The sequence below is a fragment of the Peromyscus californicus genome, unplaced genomic scaffold, assembly GCF_007827085.1.
Source record: "Peromyscus californicus insignis strain IS unplaced genomic scaffold, ASM782708v3 Scaffold_9__1_contigs__length_137607984, whole genome shotgun sequence".
In the NCBI taxonomy this organism is placed as follows: domain Eukaryota; kingdom Metazoa; phylum Chordata; class Mammalia; order Rodentia; family Cricetidae; genus Peromyscus; species Peromyscus californicus.
The window spans coordinates 34324064-34345495 of record NW_026294617.1 but is presented as its reverse complement, the minus strand read 5'-3'; positions in this window follow the sequence as shown (position 1 = coordinate 34345495).

Below are 21432 nucleotides of genomic sequence, written 5' to 3'. Positions count from 1 at the left end.
CACAGGTGAGTGCCCTTCCTTGCCCCAGACCCCATCCCTGGGCACCAGCCACTCCAGGGAAGACCTGCCCAACTTGGCCCCAGGTTCTGGCCACCATGCAGGTTCCCTGCTAGCCCCACCGGGAAGGATCCCCTTCTCCAAGACCCCTAGCAGACCCTGCAGTCTCCACGCCCTGCCCCCACGCCCGTCCGCCTGAGCCCCAAGCCTCTTCCTGAGACTTAGAGGCCGGCCCCCAGCTCCCATCTTGCCCAAGACTTTCCTTTTGGAACACAGGTGAGTGCCCTTCCTTGTCCCAGACCCCATCCCTGGGCACCAGCCACTCCAGGGAAGACCTGCCCAACTTGGCCCCAGGTTCTGGCCACCGGGCAGGTTCCCTGCTAGCCCCACCGGGAAGGATCCCCTTCTCCAAGATCCCTGGCAGACCCTGCAGTCTCCACGCCCTGCCCCCACGCCCATCCGCCTGAGCCCCAAGTCTCTTCTTGAGACTTAGAGGCCGGCCCCCAGCTCCCATCTTGCCCCGGACTTCCCTTTTGGAACACTGGTGAGTGCCCTTCCTTGCCCCAGACCCCATCCCTGGGCACCAGCCACTCCAGGGAAGACCTGCCCAACTTGGCCCCAGGTTCTGGCCACCGGGCAGGTTCCCTGCTAGCCCCACCGGGAAGGATCCCCTTCTCCAAGACCCCTAGCAGACCCTGCAGTCTCCACGCCCTGCCCCCCACGCCCGTCCGCCTGAGCCCCAAGCCTCTTCCTGAGACTTAGAGGCCGGCCCCCAGCTCCCATCTTGCTCCAGACTTCCCTTTTGGAAAACTGGTCTGTCTGAACCAAGTGTGCGGATAAGGCCAAGAACGAACCACAAGGAGATGGGCAGACGTCAAGGCAGAAACATATACAACAAAATGAATAGCAATACAGCATCACCAGGCCCTAGCCCTCCTCCAACACCTAGACCTGAACATCAGAAACTGGAAGAAGCAGAAGAAAACAGCTTTATGAATGACATCATGAAGAAGCTAGAGGCTTGTGTAGAGGAAAAGACAAAAAAATGTGAAGAACGCTGTAAACAACTAGAGGAAAGGGCAAACAAATTAGAAGAAATCAATAAAGTCCTGGAAGAAAACAATAAAATACTGAGAGAAAATCAAGAAAAATCAATGAAACAAATGAAGGAAACAGTCCAAGACCTGAAAAGGGAAATAGAAAAAATGAAGAAGACACAAACAGAGGGAATGCTGGAAATAGAAAATCTGAGAAAACGATTGGGAACTTCAGATGCAAGTATAATCAACAGAATGCAAGAGATGGAAGAGAGGATCTCTAGCGTTGAAGATACAGTAGAAGAAATACATTCATCAGTCAAAGAAAACACTAAAGCCAACAAAGTCATGAACCAAAATGTCCAAGAAATTTGGGACACCATGAAAAGACCAAACCTAAGAATAATAGGGGTCGAAGAAGGAGAAGAATACCAACTCAAAGGCACAGAAAATATATTCAACAAGATCATAGAAGAAAACTTTCCCAACTTAAAGAAGGAAATGCCTATGAAGATACAAGAAGCTTATAGAACACCAAACAGACTAGACCCAAAAAAAAGTCCCCTCGCCACATAATAGTTAAACAACTAAACGTACAGAATAAAGAAAGAATATTAAGAGCAGCAAAGGAAAAAGGCCAAGTGACATATAAAGGCAAACCCATCAGAATAACACCCGATTTCTCAATGGAGACTTTGAAAGCCAGAAGAACCTAGACAGATGTAATGCAGACACTAAGAGACCATGGATGTCAGCCTAGACTAATATACCCAGCAAAACTTTCAATCACCATAGATGGAGTGAACAAGACATTCCATGACAAAGCCAGATTTAAACAATACTTATCCACAAACCCAGCCCTACAGAAAGCACTAGAAGGAAAATTCCAACCTAAGGAAGTCAGATACACCCTCGAAAACACAGGCAACAGATAAAGCCACAGCAGTAAACGCCAACGTATAGAAGTACCCACACATCACCACCAAAAAATAACAGGAATGAACAATCACTGGTCATTAATTTCCCTCAATATCAATGGACTTAATTCACCTATAAAAAGACATAGGCTTACAGAATGGATACGAAAGCAGGACCCATCTTTCTGCTGCATACAAGAAACACATCTCAAATTCAAAGATAGACACTACCTAAAAATAAAAGGCTGGGAAAAGACTTTCCAATCAAAAGGTCTTAAGAAACAAGCGGGTGTAGCCATCCTGATATCCAGCAAAATAGACTTCAAACTAAAATCAATCAAAAGAGATCAAGAAGGGCATTACATACTCATCACAGGAAAGATCCACCAAGATGAAGTCTCAATTCTGAATATTTATGCCCCAAACACAAGGGCACCCACATATGTAAAAGAAACATTACTAAAGCTTAAATCACATATAAAACCCCACACATTAATAGTGGGAGACCTCAACACCCCACTTTCACCACTGGACAGATCTCCCAAATTGAAACTTAACAGAGAAATAAAGGACTTAACTGATGTCATGACTCAAATGGACTTAATCGATATCTACAGAACATTCCATCCTAACAAAAAAGAATATACCTTCTTCTCAGCACCCCATGGAACCTTCTCTAAAATTGACCACATACTTGGCCACAAAACAAATCTAAACAGATACAAAACAATTGGAATAACCTCCTGTGTTCTATCAGACCACCATGGTCTAAAGTTGGATTTCAACAACAACAAAAACTACAGAAAACCTGCAATCTCATGGAAACTGAATAATACCCAACTGAATCACCAATGGGTTAAGGAAGAAATAAAGAAAGAAATTAAAGACTTCCTAGAGATCAATGAAAATGAAGACACCACATATCCAAATTTATGGGACACTATGAAAGCAGTACTAAGAGGGAAATTCATAGCACTAAATGCCCACATAAATAAGTTGCAGAAATCTCACACTAGAGACTTAACAGCATACCTGAAAGCTCTAGAACAAGAAGAAGCACAGTCTCCCAGGAAAAATAGACGCCAGGAAATTATCAAAGTGAGAGCTGAAATCAATAAAATAGAAACAAAGAGAACAATACAAAAAATTAATGAAACAGAGTTGGTTCTTTGAGAAAATCAACAAGATAGACAAGCCCTTATCCAAACTAACCAAAAGACAGAGAGAGAGCATCCAAATCAACAAAATCAGAAATGAAAAGGGGGACATAACAACAGACATTGAGGAAATCCAGAGAATCATCAGGTCATACTTCAAAAACCTCTATTCGACAAAACTGGAAAACCTAAAAGAAATGGATAACTTTCTGGATAGGTACCACATACCTAAGTTAAATCAAGACCAGATAAACTATTTAAATAGTCCAATAACCCCTAACGAAATAGAAACAGTCATTACAAGTCTCCCAACCAAAAAAAGCCCAGGATCAGATGGTTTCAGCGCAGAATTCTACCAGATCTTCAAAGAAGAGTTAATACCAATATTCTCTAAATTGTTCCACACAATAGAAACAGAAGGAACATTACCAAACTCCTTCTACGAGGCTACAATTACCCTAATTCCTAAACCAAACAAGGATACAACAAAGAAAGAAAACTACAGACCGATCTCCCTCATGAACATTGATGCAAAAATACTCAATAAAATACTGGCAAACAGACTCCAAGAACACATCAAAACAATTATCCACCATGATCAAGTATGATTCATTCCAGGGATGCAAGGGTGGTTCAACATACGAAAGTCCGTCAATGTAATACACCATATAAACAAAGTCAAAGAAAAAAACCATATGATCATCTCACTGGATGCAGAAAAGGCATTTGACAAAATCCAACACCCCTTCATGATAAAGGTATTGGAGCGATCAGGAATACAGGGAACATACCTAAACATAATAAAGGCAATTTACAGCAAGCCAACAGCCAACATCAAATTAAATGGAGAGAAACTCAAAGCAATTCCACTAAAATCAGGAACGAGGCAAGGCTGTCCACTCTCCCCATACTTATTCAATATAGTACTTGAAGTTCTAGCCAGAGCAATAAGACAACATAAGGAGATTAAGGGGATACAAATTGGAAAAGAAGAAGTCAAGCTTTCCCTATTTGCAGATGACATGATAGTATACTTGAGCGACCCCAAAGATTCCACCAAGGAACTGATACAGCTTATAAACACCTTCAGCAACATAGCAGGATACAAGATCAACTCAAAAAAATCAGTAGCCCTCCTATATACAATGGACAAAGAAGCGGAGAAGGAAATCAGAGATACATCACCCTTTACTATAGCCACAAATGACATAAAATACCTTGGGGTAACACTAACCAAGCAAGTGAAGGACCTATATGACAAGAACTTTAAGTCCCTGAAAAAAGAAATTGAAGAAGATGTCAGAAAATAGAAAGATCTCCCATGCTCATGGATAGGCAGGACTAACATAGTAAAAATGGCAATCTTACCAAAAGCAATCTACAGATTCAATGCAATCCCCATCAAAATACCAACACAATTCTTCACAGACCTGGAAAAAATAATACTCAACTTCATATGGAAAAACAAAAAACCCCAGGATAGCCAAAGGAATCCTGTACAATAACACAACTTCTGGAGGCATCACGATCCCTGACTTCAAGCTCTACTATAGAGCTACAGTAATAAAAACAGCTTGGTACTGGCATAAAAACCGGACATGTGGACCAATGGAATCGAATTGAAGACCCTGACATTAATCCGCACACCTATGAACATACAATTTTTGACAAAGAAGCCAAAAGTGCACAATGGAAAAAAGAAAGCATCTTCAACAAATGGTGCTGGCAAAACTGGATATCAACTTGTAGAAGGCTGAAAATAGATCCATATCTATCACCGTGCACAAAACTTAAGTCCAAGTGGATCAAGGACCTCAACATAAATCCAGCTACTCTGAACCTGCTAGAAGAGAAAGTAGGAAGTAGTCTTGAACGCATTGGCATAGGAGACTACTTCCTAAATAGAACACCAGTAGCACAGACTCTGAGACAAACAATCAATCAATGGGACCTCTTGAAACTGAGAAGCTTTTGTAGAGCAAAGGATACGGTCAACAAGGCAAAGCGACAGCCTACAGAATGGGAAAAGATCTTCACCAACCCCACATCTGACAGAGGACTGATATCCAGAATATATAAGGAATTCAAGAAATTAGACATCAAAATGCCCCAACAGTCCAATTAAGAAATGGGCTATAGAACTAAACAGAGAATTCTCAACAGAGGAAACTCAAATGGCCGAAAGACATTTAAGGAATTGCTCAACATCCCTAATCATCAGGGAAATGCAAATCAAAACAACTCTGAGATACCACCTTATGCCTGTCAGAATGGCTAAGATCAAAAAACACTGAAGACACCTTATGCTGGAGAGGATGTGGAGCTAGGGGAACTCTCCTCCACTGCTGGTGGGAATGCAAGCTTGCACAACCACTTTGGAAATCAATATGGCGCTTTCTTAGAAAATTGGGAATCAATCTCCCCCAAGATCCAGCTATACCACACTTGGGCATATACCCAAGAAATGCTCAACCCACACCATAAGAGCACTTGTTCAGTTATGTTCATATCAGCATTGTTTGTAATAGCCAGAACATGGAAACAACCCAGATGCCCTTCAACTGAAGAATGGATAAACAAAATGTGGTACATATACACAATGGAATACTACTCAGCAGAGAAAAACAATGGCATCATGAGGTTTGCAGACAAATGGATGGATCTAGAAAAAATCATCCTGAGTGAGGTAACCCAGACTCAGAAAGACAAACATGGTATGTACTCACTCATAGCAGGATACTAGACATGAAACAAGGATGACTTGTCTGCTACTCATATCACCAGGGAGGCTACCTGGAAAACAGGACCCCAAGAAAGACACAGGGATCACCCAATGACAGAGAAATGGGAATGAGATCTACATGAACAGCCTGGACATGAGTGGGGGTAATGAAAGGCGAGGGTTGAGGGAAAGAGAGCTTGGGGGAGCGGGAGATCCCAGCTGGATCAACAACAGAGAGGGAGAACAAGGAATAGGAGACCATGGTAAATAAAGACCACATGAGAATAGGAAGAAGCAAAGTGCTAGAGAGGGCCCACAGAAATCCACAAAGATACCCACACAACAGACTGCTGGCAATGGTCGAGAGACAGCCCGAACTGACCTACTCTGGTGATGGGCTGGCCAAACACCCTAATTGTTGTGCTAGAAACCTCATCCAACTACTGAGGGATCTGGATGCAGAAATCCATGAATAGGCCCCGGGTGGATCTCTGGGAGTCCAATTAGCGAGAATGAGGAGGGTTTATATGAGCGAGAATTGTTGAGACCAAGGTTGGATAAAGCACAGGGACAAATAGCCAAATGAATGGAAACACATGAACTATGAACCAATGGCTGAGGGGTCCCCACTGGATCAGGCCCTCTGAATGGATGAGACAGTTGATTGACTTGATCTGTTTGGGAGGCACCCAGGCAGTGGGACCAGATCTTGTGCTCATTGCATGAGTTGGCTGTTTGAAACCTGGGGCCTATGCAGGATTGTTTGGCTCGGCCTGGGAGGAGGGGACTAGACCTACCTGGACTGAGTCTACCAGGTTGACCTCAGTCTGTGGGGAAGGCTTTGCCCTGGAGGAGATGGGAATGGGGGGGGGGGGAGTTGGGGGGAAGGTGAGGGGGACGGGAGGGGGGAGAACAAGGGAATCCGTGGCTGATATGTAGAACTGAAATGTATTGCAAAATAAATTAATAAAAAAAAAAGAAAAAAAAAGAAAAAAAAAATAAATAAAAGGCTGGGAAAAGAGTTTCTAATCAAACGGTCTTAATAAACAAGCGGGTGTAGCCATCCTGATTTCCAGCAAAATAGACTTCAAACTAAAATCAATCAAAAGAGATCAAGAAGGGCATTACATACTCATCACAGGAAAGATCCACCAAGATGAAGTCTCAAATCTGAATATTTATGCCCCAAACACAAGGGCACCCACATATGTAAAAGAAACATTACTAAAGCTTAAATCACATATAAAACCCCACACATTAATAGTGGGAGACCTCAACACCCCACTTTCACCACTGGACAGATCTCCCAAATTGAACCTTAACAGAGAAATAAAGGACTTAACTGATGTCATGACTCAAATGGACTTAATCGATATCTACAGAACATTCCATCCTAACAAAAAAGAATATACCTTCTTCTCAGCACCCCATGGAACCTTCTCTAAAATTGACCACATACTTGGCCACAAAACAAATCTAAACAGATACAAAAGAATTGGAATAACCTCCTGTGTTCTATCAGACCACCATGGTCTAAAGTTGGATTTCAACAACAACAAAAACTACAGAGAACCTGCAATCTCATGGAAACTGAATAATACCCAACTGAATCACCAATGGGTTAAGGAAGAAATAAAGAAAGAAATTAAAGACTTCCTAGAGACCAATGAAAATGAAGACACCACATATCCAAATTTATGGGACACTATGAAAGCAGTACTAAGAGGGAAATTCATAGCACTAAATGCCCACATAAATAAGTTGGAGAAATCTCACACTAGTGACTTAACAGCATACTTGAAAGCTCTAGAACAAGAAGAAGCACAGTCTCCCAGGAAAAATAGACGCCAGGAAATTATCAAAGTGAGAGCTGAAATCAATAAAATAGAAACAAAGAGAACAATACAAAAAATTAATGAAACAAAGAGTTGGTTCTTTGAGAAAATCAACAAGATAGACAAGCCCTTATTCAAACTAACCAAAAGACAGAGAGAGAGCATCCAAATCAACAAAATCAGAAATGAAAAGGGGGACATAACAACAGACATTGTGGAAATCCAGAGAATCATCAGGTCATACTTCAAAAACCTCTATTCGACAAACTGGAAGACCTAAAGGAAATGGATGACTTTCTGGATAGGTACCACATACCTAAGTTAAATCAAGACCAGATAAACTATTTAAATAATCCAATAACCCCAAATGAAATAGAAACAGTCATTAAAAGTCTCCCAACCAAAAAAAGCCCAGGACCAGATGGTTTCAGCGCAGAATTCTACCAGATCTTCAAAGAAGAGTTAATACTAATACTCTCTAAATTGTTCCACACAAAAGAAACAGAAGGAACATTACCAAACTCCTTCTACGAGGCTGCAATTACCCTAATTCCTAAACCAAATAAGGATACAACAAAGAAAGAGAACTACAGACCAATCTCCCTCATGAACATTGATGCAAAAATACTCAATAAAATACTGGCAAACAGACTCTAATTACACATCAAAACAATTATCCACCATGATCAAGTAGGATTCATTCCAGGGATGCAAGGGTGGTTCAACATACGAAAGTCCGTCAATGTAATACACCATATAAACAAACTCAAAGAAAAAAACCATATGATCATCTCACTGGATGCAGAAAAGGCATTTGACAAAATCCAACACCCCTTCATGATAAAGGTATTGGAGCGATCAGGAATACAGGGAACATACCTAAACATAATAAAGGCAATTTACAGCAAGCCAACAGCCAACATCAAATTAAATGGAGAGAAACTCAAAGCAATTCCACTAAAATCAGGAACGAGGCAAGGCTGTCCACTCTCCCCATACTTATTCAATATAGTACTTGAAGTTCTAGCCAGAGCAATAAGACAACATAAGGAGATTAAGGGGATACAAATTGGAAAGGAAGAAGTCAAGCTTTCCCTATTTGCAGATGACATGATAGTATACTTGAGCGACCCCAAAGATTCCACCAAGGAACTGATACAGCTTATAAACACCTTCAGCAACATAGCAGGATACAAGATCAACTCAAAAAAAATCAGTAGCCCTCCTATATACAATGGACAAAGAAGCGGAGAAGGAAATCAGAGATACATCACCCTTTACTATAGCCACAAATGACATAAAATACCTTGGGGTAACACTAACCAAGCAAGTGAAGGACCTATATGACAAGAACTTTAAGTCCCTGAAAAAAGAAATTGAAGAAGATGTCAGAAAATGGAAAGATCTCCCATGCTCATGGATAGGCAGGACTAACATAGTAAAAAATGGCAATCTTACCAAAAGCAATCTACAGATTCAATGCAATCCCCATCAAAATACCAACACAATTCTTCACAGACCTGGAAAGAATAATACTCAACTTCATATGGAAAAACAAAAAACCCAGGATAGCCAAAGGAATCCTGTACAATAACACAACTTCTGGAGGCATCACGATCCCTGACTTCAAGCTCTACTATAGAGCTACAGTAATAAAAACAGCTTGGTACTGGCATAAAAACCGACATGTGGACCAATGGAATCGAATTGAAGACCCTGACATTAATCCGCACACCTATGAACATACAATTTTTGACAAAGAAGCCAAAAGTGCACAATGGAAAAAAGAAAGCATCTTCAACAAATGGTGCTGGCAAAACTGGATATCAACATGTAGAAGGCTGCAAATAGATCCATATCTATCACCGTGCACAAAACTTAAGTCCAAGTGGATCAAGGACCTCAACATAAATCCAGCTACTCTGAACCTGCTAGAAGAGAAAGTAGGAAGTAGTCTTGAACTCATTGGAATAGGAGACTACTTCCTAAATAGAACACCAGTAGCACAGACTCTGAGACAAACAATCAATCAATGGGACCTCTTGAAACTGAGAAGCTTTTGTAGAGTAAAGGATACGGTCAACTAGGCAAAGCGACAGCCTACAGAATGGGAAAAGATCTTCACCAACCCACATCTGACAGAGGACTGATATCCAGAATATATAAGGAACTCAAGAAATTAGACATCAAAATGCCCAACAGTCCAATTAAGAAATGGGCTATAGAAACTAAACAGAGAATTCTCAACAGAGGAAACTCAAATGGCTGAAAGACATTTAAGGAATTGCTCAACATCCCTAATCATCAGGGAAATGCAAATCAAAACAACTCTGAGATACCACCTTATGCCTGTCAGCATGGCTAAGATCAAAAACACTGAAGACACCTTATGCTGGAGAGGATGTGGAGCTAGGGGAACTCTCCTCCACTGCTGGTGGGAATGCAAGCTTGTACAACCACTTTGGAAATCAATATGGCGCTTTCTTAGATAATTGGGAATCCATCTCCCTCAAGATCCAGCTATACGACTCTTGGGCATATACCCAAGGATTGCTCAACCACACCATAAGAGCACTTGTTCAGCTATGTTCGTATCAGCATTGTTTGTAATAGCCAGAACATGGAAACAACCTAGATGCCCTTCAACTGAAGAATGGATAAACAAAATGTGGTACATATACACAATGGAATACTACTCAGCAGAGAAAACAATGGCATCATGAGGTTTGCAGACAAATGGATGGATCTAGAAAAAATCATCCTGAGTGAGATAACCCAGACTCAGAAAGACAAACATGGTATGTACTCACTCATAGCAGGATACTAGACATGAAACAAGGATGACTTGTCTGCTACTCACATCACCAGGGAGGCTACCTGGAAAACAGGACCCCAAGAAAGACACAGGGATCGCCCAATGACAGAGAAATGGAATGAGATCTACATGAACAGCCTGGACATGAGTGGTGGTAGTGAAAGGCAAGGGTCGAGGGAAATAGAGCTTGGGGGAGCAGGAGATCCCAGCTGGATCAACAACAGAGAGGGAGAACAAGGAATAGGAGTCCATGGTAAATGAATACCACATGAGAATAGGAAGAAGCAAAGTGCTAGAGAAGCCCGTAGAAATCCACAAAGATACCCACACAACAGACTGCTGGCAATGGTCGAGATACAGCCCGAACTGACCTACTCTGGTGATGGGATGGCCAAACACCCTAATTGTTGTGCTAGAAACCTCATCCAACTACTGAGGGATCTGGATGCAGAGATCCATGACTAGGCCCTGGGTGGATCTCTGGGAGTCCAATTAGCGAGAATGAGGAGGGTTTATATGAGCGAGAATTGTTGAGACCAAGGTTGGATAAAGCACAGGGACAAATAGCCAAATGAATGGAAACACATGAACTATGAACCAATGGCTGAGGGGTCCCCACTGGATCAGGCCCTCCGAATGGGTGAGACAGTTGATTGGCTTGATCTGTTTGGGAGGCATCCAGGAAGTGGAACCGGGGTCCTGTGCTCATTGCATGAGTTGGCTGTTTGAAACCTGGGGCCTATGCAGGATTGTTTGGCTCGGCCTGGGAGGAGGGGACTAGACCTACCTGGACTGAGTCTACCAGGTTGACTTCAGTCTGTGGGGAAGGCTTTGCCCTGGAGGAGATGGGAAATGGGGGGGGGGTTGGGGAGAAGGTGAGGGGGACGGGAGGGGGGGAGAACAAGGGAATCCGTGGCTGATATGTAGAACTGAATTGTATTGCAAAATAAATTTAAAAATATATATATTAAAAATAAAAAAAAGTGATAAAGAAAAAAAATTCACCTTTCATTTACTGACAATTATGGTTCAGGCATTATGAACATTGCTTTGGCTATACTGCCCAATACAATATGCATAATCACTTTGCCTTTGGCAATAAAGTACTGCCCCCTGGTCCCATCTACTCTGGTGCCCAAAAATCCATTACATTTAAATCATTCAACTGAGCAGCAGAGTCTCCAACCCTAACTGTCTGGCATAAGAAAAATAAAGACAACAAACTTCAAATTTGCTAGTGCCCCTCTCACAATTTTGTGTTATATAGCATTAGTGAAGGGCGATTAACAGCCAGCAGGCAGGGCTCCTGCAGGAAGGCTCCCAATTCACCAAGACCCATCAGCAGAGCCTGCAGTCCAACACTCTGCCCTCATACCCATCTGCCCAAGACCCCAGCCACTTCCTGAGGCTTAGAAACCAACCCCCCAGCTCTCATCAGGCTTAGTGAGAGAGCTCTCATTAGTCAAAGAGCTGTCATTGGACCAAGAGTAACTGCAGGAGACAGGGAATCTGCAAGCCTTCATTAGACCAAGAGTGGCTTTCTGAGAAGTAGTATCTGCCACCTCTCATTGGACCAAGAGAGCCTTCCAGAAAGGCAGAATCTATTGAATCTGACTGGACCAAGAGCCCTGATAAGACCAATAATATATCCATGAGTCACAGATTCAACTAGCTTGGGTCAATCCAAGAGCAGCTCTCTAATACACGGAATCTGCCTGTTCCAATTAGACCAAGAGCTAAGATTAGACTCAGAAGGGCGCCCTGAGAAACAAACACAACAAGCACCAACTCACTCAGACACAGGCATGTCATATACCTATTAGACGAGGAAAGGACAGACATCAAAGAAGAAGTACATAAAACAACACAAAGAGCAATACAATACAGCATCACCAGAACATAGCCCTCCTCCAACAGGAGGGCCTAAATATCACAAGCTAGAAGAAGCAGAAGAAAGCAACTTAAGAATATCATCATGAAGATGCTAAAGGTCTTTCAAGAAAAAAAATGAAAAATGAAATTGAGGAAAAGACAAACAAAAAAGTGCAAGAAGCAAATAAAGACATTGAGAAAAAGACAAACAAAAACTTTGCAAGAAATCTATAAAGAAATAGAGGAAAAGACAAATAAAAATTGGAAGAAAGCAATAAATCCCTTAAAGAAAACCATGAAAAAGCAATTAAACAGGTGAGGGAAACAGTTCAATACCAGAAAAGGAAAATAGAAACAATGAAGAAGACACAAACAGAGGGAAAGCTGGAAATAGAAAATCTGAGTAAACAACAGGAAACACAGATGCAAGCAAAACCAACAGAATACAAGAGATGGAAGAGAGGATCTCCGGTATAGAGGATACAATAGAGGAAATGAATTCATCAGTCAAAGATAATACCAAATCCAAAAAGCATAACACAAAATGTCTAAGAAATCAGGGATACCATGAAAAGACCAAACCTAAGAATAATAAGGATAGAGGAAGGAGAAGAATACCAACTCAAAGGCACAGAAAAAATATTCATCATAATCATAGAAGAAAACTTTCCCAACTTAAAGATGGAAATACCTATGAAAATACAAGAAGCCTACATTACAGCAAACCGAATAGACATCCCTCCCCAAAGAGTCCCCTGGCCACATAGTAATTAAACTACTAAACCTACAGAATAAAGAAAGTATAATGAGAGCAACAAATGGAAAAGGCAAAGTGAATTATAAAGGATGACCCATTAGAATAACTCCTAGTTTCTCAATGGAGACTTTGTAAGCCAGAAGGACCTGGACAGATGTAATGTAGACACTAAGAGACCGTGGATGCCAGCTAAACTGATATACCCAGAAAAACTTTCAATCACCATAGACGGAGTGAACAAGGACATTCCAAGACAAAACCAGATTTAAACCATACCTATCTACAAATCCAGCCCTACAGAAAGCACTAGAAGGAAAATGCCAAACTAAGGAAGTCAGATGCATCCACGAAAAAAAAGGCAATAGATAACAACACAGGAGGTAAACCATAAAGAAGAGAAGAACACACACACACACACACTACCACAAAAAGATAACAGGAAATAACAATCATTGGTCATTAATATCCCTTAATATCAATGGTCTTAATTCATCCATAAAAAAGACAAAGGCTGACAGAATGGATATGAAAGCAGGACTCATCTTTCTGCTGCATACAATAAACACATCTCAATTTCAAAGTTAGACACTACCTCAGAATAAAAGGATGGGAAAAGGCTTTCAATCAAATGGCCTCTTTTTCTTTCATTTTTCTTTATTAAGAAATTTTTTAATCACTCCACATATTATCCACAGACCCCTCCTCCTCCCTCCTCACATACCCAGCCCTCATTGCCAAGCCACCTCGCATCCCCACATCCCCCAATTCGAGGTCTCCTATGCAGAGTCAGCATACTCCAGCACACTGAGCCTCGGCAGGTCTATGCCCTTCCCACTGCACCAAGGTTATGCAAGGTGTCACACCACAGCACCTGGATCCAAAAGCCTGCCCATAAACCAGGGACACATCCTGATTTCCCTGTCTGTGTGTTCCCCAAACATTTTGAGACAAACAACCATCTTCCATTTCCTGAGTGCCTAGTCCAGTCCCATGGGTGCTCCACAGACACCAGTCCACAGTTCATGGGCTTCCCACTAGTGTGGCCAGTCATCTCTGCACATCCTCCCATCATGATCTCGATGTCTGCCGCCAGTAGTATCTCTCCTCTCTTTCATCAATTGAATTCCTGGAGCTCAGCCTGGTGCCTGGATGTGGATCTCTATATCTGCCTCCATCAGGCACTAGACAAAGGCACTATTATGACAGTTATGTTATGCAACCACTCTGGAAATCAGTATGGTGCTTTCCCAGAAAATTGGGAATAAGTCTTCTTAAAGACCCAGTTATAGCACTCTTGAGCATATACCCAAGGAATGCTCAAACTTAAAATACGAATCAATGCTCAGCTATGTTCATATCAGCATTATTCATAATAGCAAGAACCTAGAAACAACCTAGATACCCTTCAACTGAAGAATGGATAAAGAAAGCAGTAAAAAACAATAATATCATGAAATTTGCAGGCAAATTGATAGATCTAGAAAATATCATCTTGAGTGAGGTAACCCAGACTCAGAAGGACAAACATAGTATGTACTCACTCATAAGAGGATACTAGATGTGAGGGAAGGAATGGCCAGACTACAACCCACAACTCTGGAGAGGCTAGCTAACAGAAAAAGACCCTAGGAGGGACACATGGATGATCTTGTGAAGGAGAAGTGGATGAGATCTACATGAGTGAACTGGATGGGGGGGGTGCCAGAGGGCAAGGAGTGGGGGATGAGCACACAGGGAAATGGGAGGGTCAAGCTGGAACAGGGACAGAGTGCGACGGCAGGCAGGAAGATACCATGATAGATGAGTACATCATGGGAATAGGAAGAGCAGGGTGCTGGGCAGGTTCTCAGGAATCCACAAGGATGACCCTACTTGGGAGGCTGGCAGTGGTCTAGAGGGTGTGTGGACTGGTCTATTCTGGTGAATACCCTAACAGTCGTCGTAGACCCTTTGTCCAGTGACTGGTGGAGGCAGATGCAAATATCCACAGATAGGCACATGGCTGAGCTCTGGGAATCTAATCAATACGAGGAAAGGTGGGAGTCTGCATGCCAGGGACGTTTAGATCATGATGGGAAGACATGCAGAGATGACTGGCCACATTAGGGCTGGTGGAAAGAAAGAAAAAGCGACACCAGGGCCAGCCAGTGCCCAGCCAATCAGATACAGAGGAAGCAAAAAAACAGGATCGACAGTACACAGATGAGGTAAATGAGGCTCAGGGCAGCACATAGATTAATAGAAATAGGTTAATTTAAGTTTTAAAAAAAGCTAGCTAAGAAATAGGCCTAAGATAGGGCTGCACATTCATAATTAATAAATAATAAGTCTTTGTGTTATGACTTGGGACTGGCATTACAAGAAAGCCTCCTACAGTACATGTTCTGTACACTCAAAACAGGGCTGGATAGTGTGCGAGATGGTACAGGGAAAACTGGTTCTAGAGGATCTCACCAGGAAAATCCAGTCCAGGAGGTATATGTCTAGAGGCAGGCCATATGAGGTAAAATGGGGCAGATTGCTTTGCTTCTTGGAGAACTCACCTCCGAATACCTCCAATGGCTCCTTGAAAAGGAGCAATGGCTGGGAGAACAGTATTGTGAAACATTTCAAGTTTCATTTGAATGTCCTAGGGAAAGCCAGTGTGTGGTCTCTGCATTCAGAACAAGGCCTGGGGCTGAAGGGGGCATAGCTATAGGTGTTTCTGGTGGAATTTGCCAGATAAAGTTGGTGCATATACTGCTTGAACACAGCTTGATTCCAGAGTGGAGTTTATATGCTGACAGCAGAGCATCTTTGTAACACACCAGGCAAGGCTGCTATGCAGGGTGTAGAGTATGGAGGCCAAGGCACCAGATCAGTTCTCAGGGTACTCAGCAGAGAAAGCAAGTGAAGTAACTGAGTCTTAACTGGCCTTCAGAGCAAGGCCAATGTGTATATGCATAGCCCAGGCAGAAAATTTCTATAGAACATCACCATGTAAATCAGTGCAGGTTTGGTGCATCTAGAACTTGGTAGTGCATTAAAAGTATAGACAAGCTTGGCTCCAGGAGTGACAAGGCAATGTTAATGCAGGAGCTCAGTTATGGGTTGCTTAGCCTCTGAGGGTGCATAAGGCACTGGCATGAAACCTATGAGGAGCACACCCGGCAAAACTGCAATCAGGACATCAGAAGATGCTATGAAAATGGCACAGGCAGCCTAGATTCTCAGAATCCTTTTCAGGGAAATCCAGTGCAATGATTGTGAGAGGGAAGATGCTTGACTTAGAAGTGTGGTGATGTAGAGGCCTTGCAAGTTCCTGTGGTGTTTCATCAGACAAGCCAGTACATACAGAGCTAAGAATGTGGGTCCATGATTCCACAGGTTCCAAAGAAACTCACAAAGGTAACCCAAGCAGGAGGCAAGTATCCTGAGTCTTTAACTAGGACTAGAATGAGGGGGTAGTTCTTGTGGGTGTGTTTCTGGGGAGCTTAGCAGTCAAAACCTGTGTGCTACCTGCACACAAAGAACTAGGTTTGGGAGCGTGCAGGTGGTTCTGGCAGGCTTGGTTCTGTGGAACTCACCAGGAAATTCTTCTATAGGAGCTACTTGCTGGATAAGCAGAAATGGAGCTGGTGGGCAAATTTGTGGTCATCTGGAAAAGCTGATGAACATGGGCGCATCCAGAGTTAAAACTGAACTGTGGATATGATGCAGGTATTCTTGGTTCTGGGTGAAATCTCCAGGAAATGAAGCTTCATTAACAGTTTGACTGTGACCTGGACTAGGTCTGTGAGAGTGGAGAAGGCTCTGGCCATGCGCTTTTAAATTCACGTGGCAAATCTGGCAAGCAATATGAACATCGAGAAATAGGTCTGGGGAATAAAGAAATGGTACAGGCCCTGCTCAGTTCAGCTGGTATTCAACAGAACAGAGAAGTGAGGGAAATCTACAAAAACAGCTAGGCTAGGAACTGGATGGATTGTGCTGATGGGAGAGGATCTTTGATCCTACCAAGGCAAAGCTGATATGAGATCTGCTCATATGTAACTAGATCACTAAACCTGGGAGTGCCAGCGTGAAGCTGGAGGAAGAGGTTCTGGGTAGCATCATCAGGCAACACTGCTGTGCAATCTGTGATTCCAGCTCTTGGCCTTGGATAGTAGAGACCGTGCCAGTGTTCTTGGCTCTGGGAGAACTCACTTGGGAAAGATGTTTAACATAAATTGCTAAATGGTCTTATTAATAAAAAAAGCCTGGAGCCATATATTGAGGGGAAAACTGAGGTCAGAGGAATAGTACAAGCCACAGCCAACCTCATCTCACCAACTTCCAGAGAGAGCCATTTCCTGTTTACTCATGCCTATATCCTTTCTGTCCCTGCCATCTTGGTGTCTCTCTCCACCAAGATAAATCACTTCCTCTTTCTGCCCAGCTATGTCACTTCCTGTCTGTATAGACCTCCACACCTTTATAGCTAACTAGTGTTGGAATTTAAAGGTGTGTGCCACCATGCCTGGCTCTGCTCCTAGTGTGGCCTTGAACTCACAGAGATCTGGATGACCCTCTACCTTCCAGATGCTAGGATTAAAGACCTGAATTCTATGTTTAATATAGTGGCTGGCTTTCTACTCTGATCTCCATGTAAGCTTTATTTATTAAAGCAAAAATAAAACATCACCACAGAAAGCTGTTGCAAGCGCTGCATGATCCGAGCTAGGGCTGAGAGATCAGATGACTCTGTTAAGCAAGCTTCCAGGAATGCCACCAGGCACACCCAATCTTTGATCTATGCAACCAGATCTATGCCTTAACAATCCGGAGATGGTGCATGAGTGCTTGGTTGTGGAATAACTATCAGGGAAACTATTACCAGAGCTTCAAGACACAAGGTAGATATTGGAGAAAGTAGATGTCTCTAGAAGGTGAGATATTGGAGAACTCAACAAGCCAAATCTGGGTGCATACAGACCTTGGCCTAGAGTATGTTTATCACTCAGGTTGGCATGCTTCTAGAAGAATTAACCAGGAAAAGATAGTTTGGGAGCTATCAAACCAGAGATAGCCACGGTAGTGTGGTGATGTCACTGGTGGCCGAGTTTCCAGGGACTTTACCAGTTAAGGTCAGTGTAAGACCTGTAAGTTCAAATCAAGAATTCACAGATGGGCTTGTTCAAGAGAGAATTCACCAGTGAAATCTGGTGTGGCATTTGTTTGGCCAGAGCTGGGCCTGGACATGAAGTGATGTTGATTGCAGGGAAGGCTATGGGGAGATGACCAGAAAAAGGGGGGTGCACAATGTAGATATGTAGAGTTAGGCCTAGGAGATTGCAGACAGCAGGAGTGAGCTTGGTTCTGGGAGTACAACAGGGAATATCCAGAGTGACCTGTTCAAGGTCTGGGGAGTTGGGTATAGTGCTGACAGGGGAGGCTCAGATTTTCTAACAAAGGAAAGACGTCACTTGATCTACACATACTTAGCTATCTAGGCCTCTTAGTAGGCATATTGCATATCTGGGCTTACTACTGGGGGAACTCACCACGAAATTTGGTGAAAGAGCTGTCTGATTAAGACCAGGCTTGAAAGGGTAAACACTGCACAATCAGAGGAACATCTGTGAACCTTTCAGCAAACTTCGTACAAGACCTGTGCTCAGGAGAATGGCCTGGTGTGTATAGATGGCATAGTCAGGCTGGGATGTAGGGGAACTAAACAGAAATTACAAGTGCAGGAGCTGCATTATGGGATTTAGGCCTGCGATTTCATAGATGGTTCTTGCAGGAAAAGTTCAGGGAAATTCTACGAGTAAAGCTGATGTATAGGCTTCATCTAGAGTGTGGGGGTGGCACTGGCTCTTAGGGAATTCAGCAGCTACAGTTAAATGAAGGATCCATGTGACTAGGCCTTTGAGGGCAGAGATACTGCAGTTGGATTTGATTCTGGGGAATTTCACCTTAGAAAAAGCCAGAGCAAGAGCTTCACAGTCCATCACTGACAGAACACATAGGTAAGGAATCAAGGCAGAAACTTGGAGACAAGGAACTGAAGCACAGACCATGAAGGAACACTGGCTTGCTCTCCATGGCTACCTCAGCTTGCTTCCTTACGCAACTCACAAACACCTGTATCACACACAGTGGACTAGATCCTCTCAGGTTAATCATTTCTCAAGAGAATGATCCACAAACTTTCTATTTTGCATTGTTTTGCTTTTTGAGACAGGGTTTCTCTGTGTACCCTGCCTGTCCTGGAACTAGCTCTGTAGGCTGGCCTCGAATCCAGAGAGAACCACCTGCCTCTGCCTCCTAAGTGCTGAGATCAAAGGCGTGCACCACCACACTGAGCTTCACAAACGCTCTTAAAGTCCAGTTTTCTGAAGGCATTTACTCAACTAAAGTTTACTCTTACAGATGAATCAAGATTGCATCAAGATGACAGAAAAAAAAAACCTATCCAGCATAGCCAGGTTCCATCACATTCCATCACAACCTGCCAAAGAGCTTGGGAGCATATTCCATGTGGTACTGAATTTTCAGTAAGCACAAACACAAGATTATACTGTAAATAGAATCTTGATTCACACTTTCAGAACCCTTAAGATCATGTAATGTAAATCATGACTGGAGACCAATGAATTCCATCTAGGAAGTCTAGAAGACCCCTTCGTGAAACTGAATATGAACTTGATGCTTCAATGAAGACAGTATCATGTGGGAAGACAGGACCTGATGTGCTTGCCATAGGAAAGCTACAGGAATATGTTGTAGAGAACTCAAGAAAGAGGCTACAAGCCAGGCAGTGGGTGGCACATGCCTTTTATGCCAGGTCTCAGGGGCAGAGGCAAGTGGATCTCTGTAAGTCTGAGGCAAGCCTGTTATACCTACGTGCCCCTCAACCAAAGAATGCATTAAGAAAATGTGGTATACATCACAATGAAGGACTACACAGCAGAGAAAAAGATGACATCATGATGTTTGCAGGCAAATGAAGGGAACTAGAAAATATCATCGTGAGTGAGGTAACCCAGACTCAGAATGACAATCATGGGGTGTACTCATTCATAAGTGGATACTAGATGTAAAGCAAAGGATAACCAGACTGCAACCCACAGCTCCAGGAATTCTAGGTAGTATGGATGACCCTAGGTAGGAAGTATGGTTCAACCAGCAATGAAGAAATGGATGAGATCTACATGAGCAAACGGGATGAGGAGAGGGTAATGGAGGACAAGGGATGGAAGATGAGAGCTTAGGGGATAGGGAGGTGTAGATGTAACCGACGGTCTTTTTAAATAAGAAAACACAGAGCCGATTCAGAGAAGAAAGCCAAGAGGTCAGAGCTAAGAGCCTCACCCTTCCTGATTCAGGGATCCTCTCCAGCCAAGAGAGCTCTCCGAAAAAGGGGGACCTACTTCCTGTGTTTGTCTTTATATAGTCTAGCTGTTCTGCCTTCCCACTGGTTGTCAACCCAAACATGTGACTGCCTCATCACTGCCTGAATGTACCGCACTCCAGGACCTTAAAGGCGTGCGCCACCGCTTGCCACGCACTTGCTATGGCTCTCATAGCTCTGACCCCCAGACAACTTTATTTATTAACATACAATTAAAATCACATTTCAGTACAAGTAAAATACCACCACATTTCCCCTTTTCTATTTTAATAAAAAGAAAAAAAAAGAAAAAGGTTATAACTAACAAAAGAAAAACTATATACAAAAGCACAATGACTATATACAATATATACAAGTAATAAATGTCTAAACAATGTCTAGTCCATTTGTATTTGACAAATTCAGAGAAAATAATTTCATTATCTATCATATTTTGTTAAGTCCAAAATGTATCTAATTCACTTTCTATCCTAATTAATCTTCAACTATAACTCACTAACCTTCAACTATAACTACCTAATCTTCAACTCCCTCAGAGACCCAAGAAGGAAATAATATTAGCTAACAAAAATAAAAACAGAAAGTGCATGCAAGCAACTTCCAAAAAATTTGTGATTGACAGAAACAGCCAGCTGCCTGGACAGTCACCTGAGGTTTCTCACAGTGTTGGGGCATCATCTTCAGCCTATAGGCTTAGCATGTCTGACAGACTCATTTGTGAAGTAGGATGTACACAAGGTCAACAGTTCAACCTCACATTGGGTGAGAGCAGTCCATGTACCAGAAACACCTGAATTCAACTAGTGTCATGTCATGATTCAGGATTTTAAATTCTGGAAATTGTTGTTGATTTTTTAATTCAGCTGTCCATTCCTTCTTGGCTGTGTATATATGGCTTCATCTTAGCATCCCGTTCTTCTCCACATCCCTCTGTCAAATGCCAGTTTA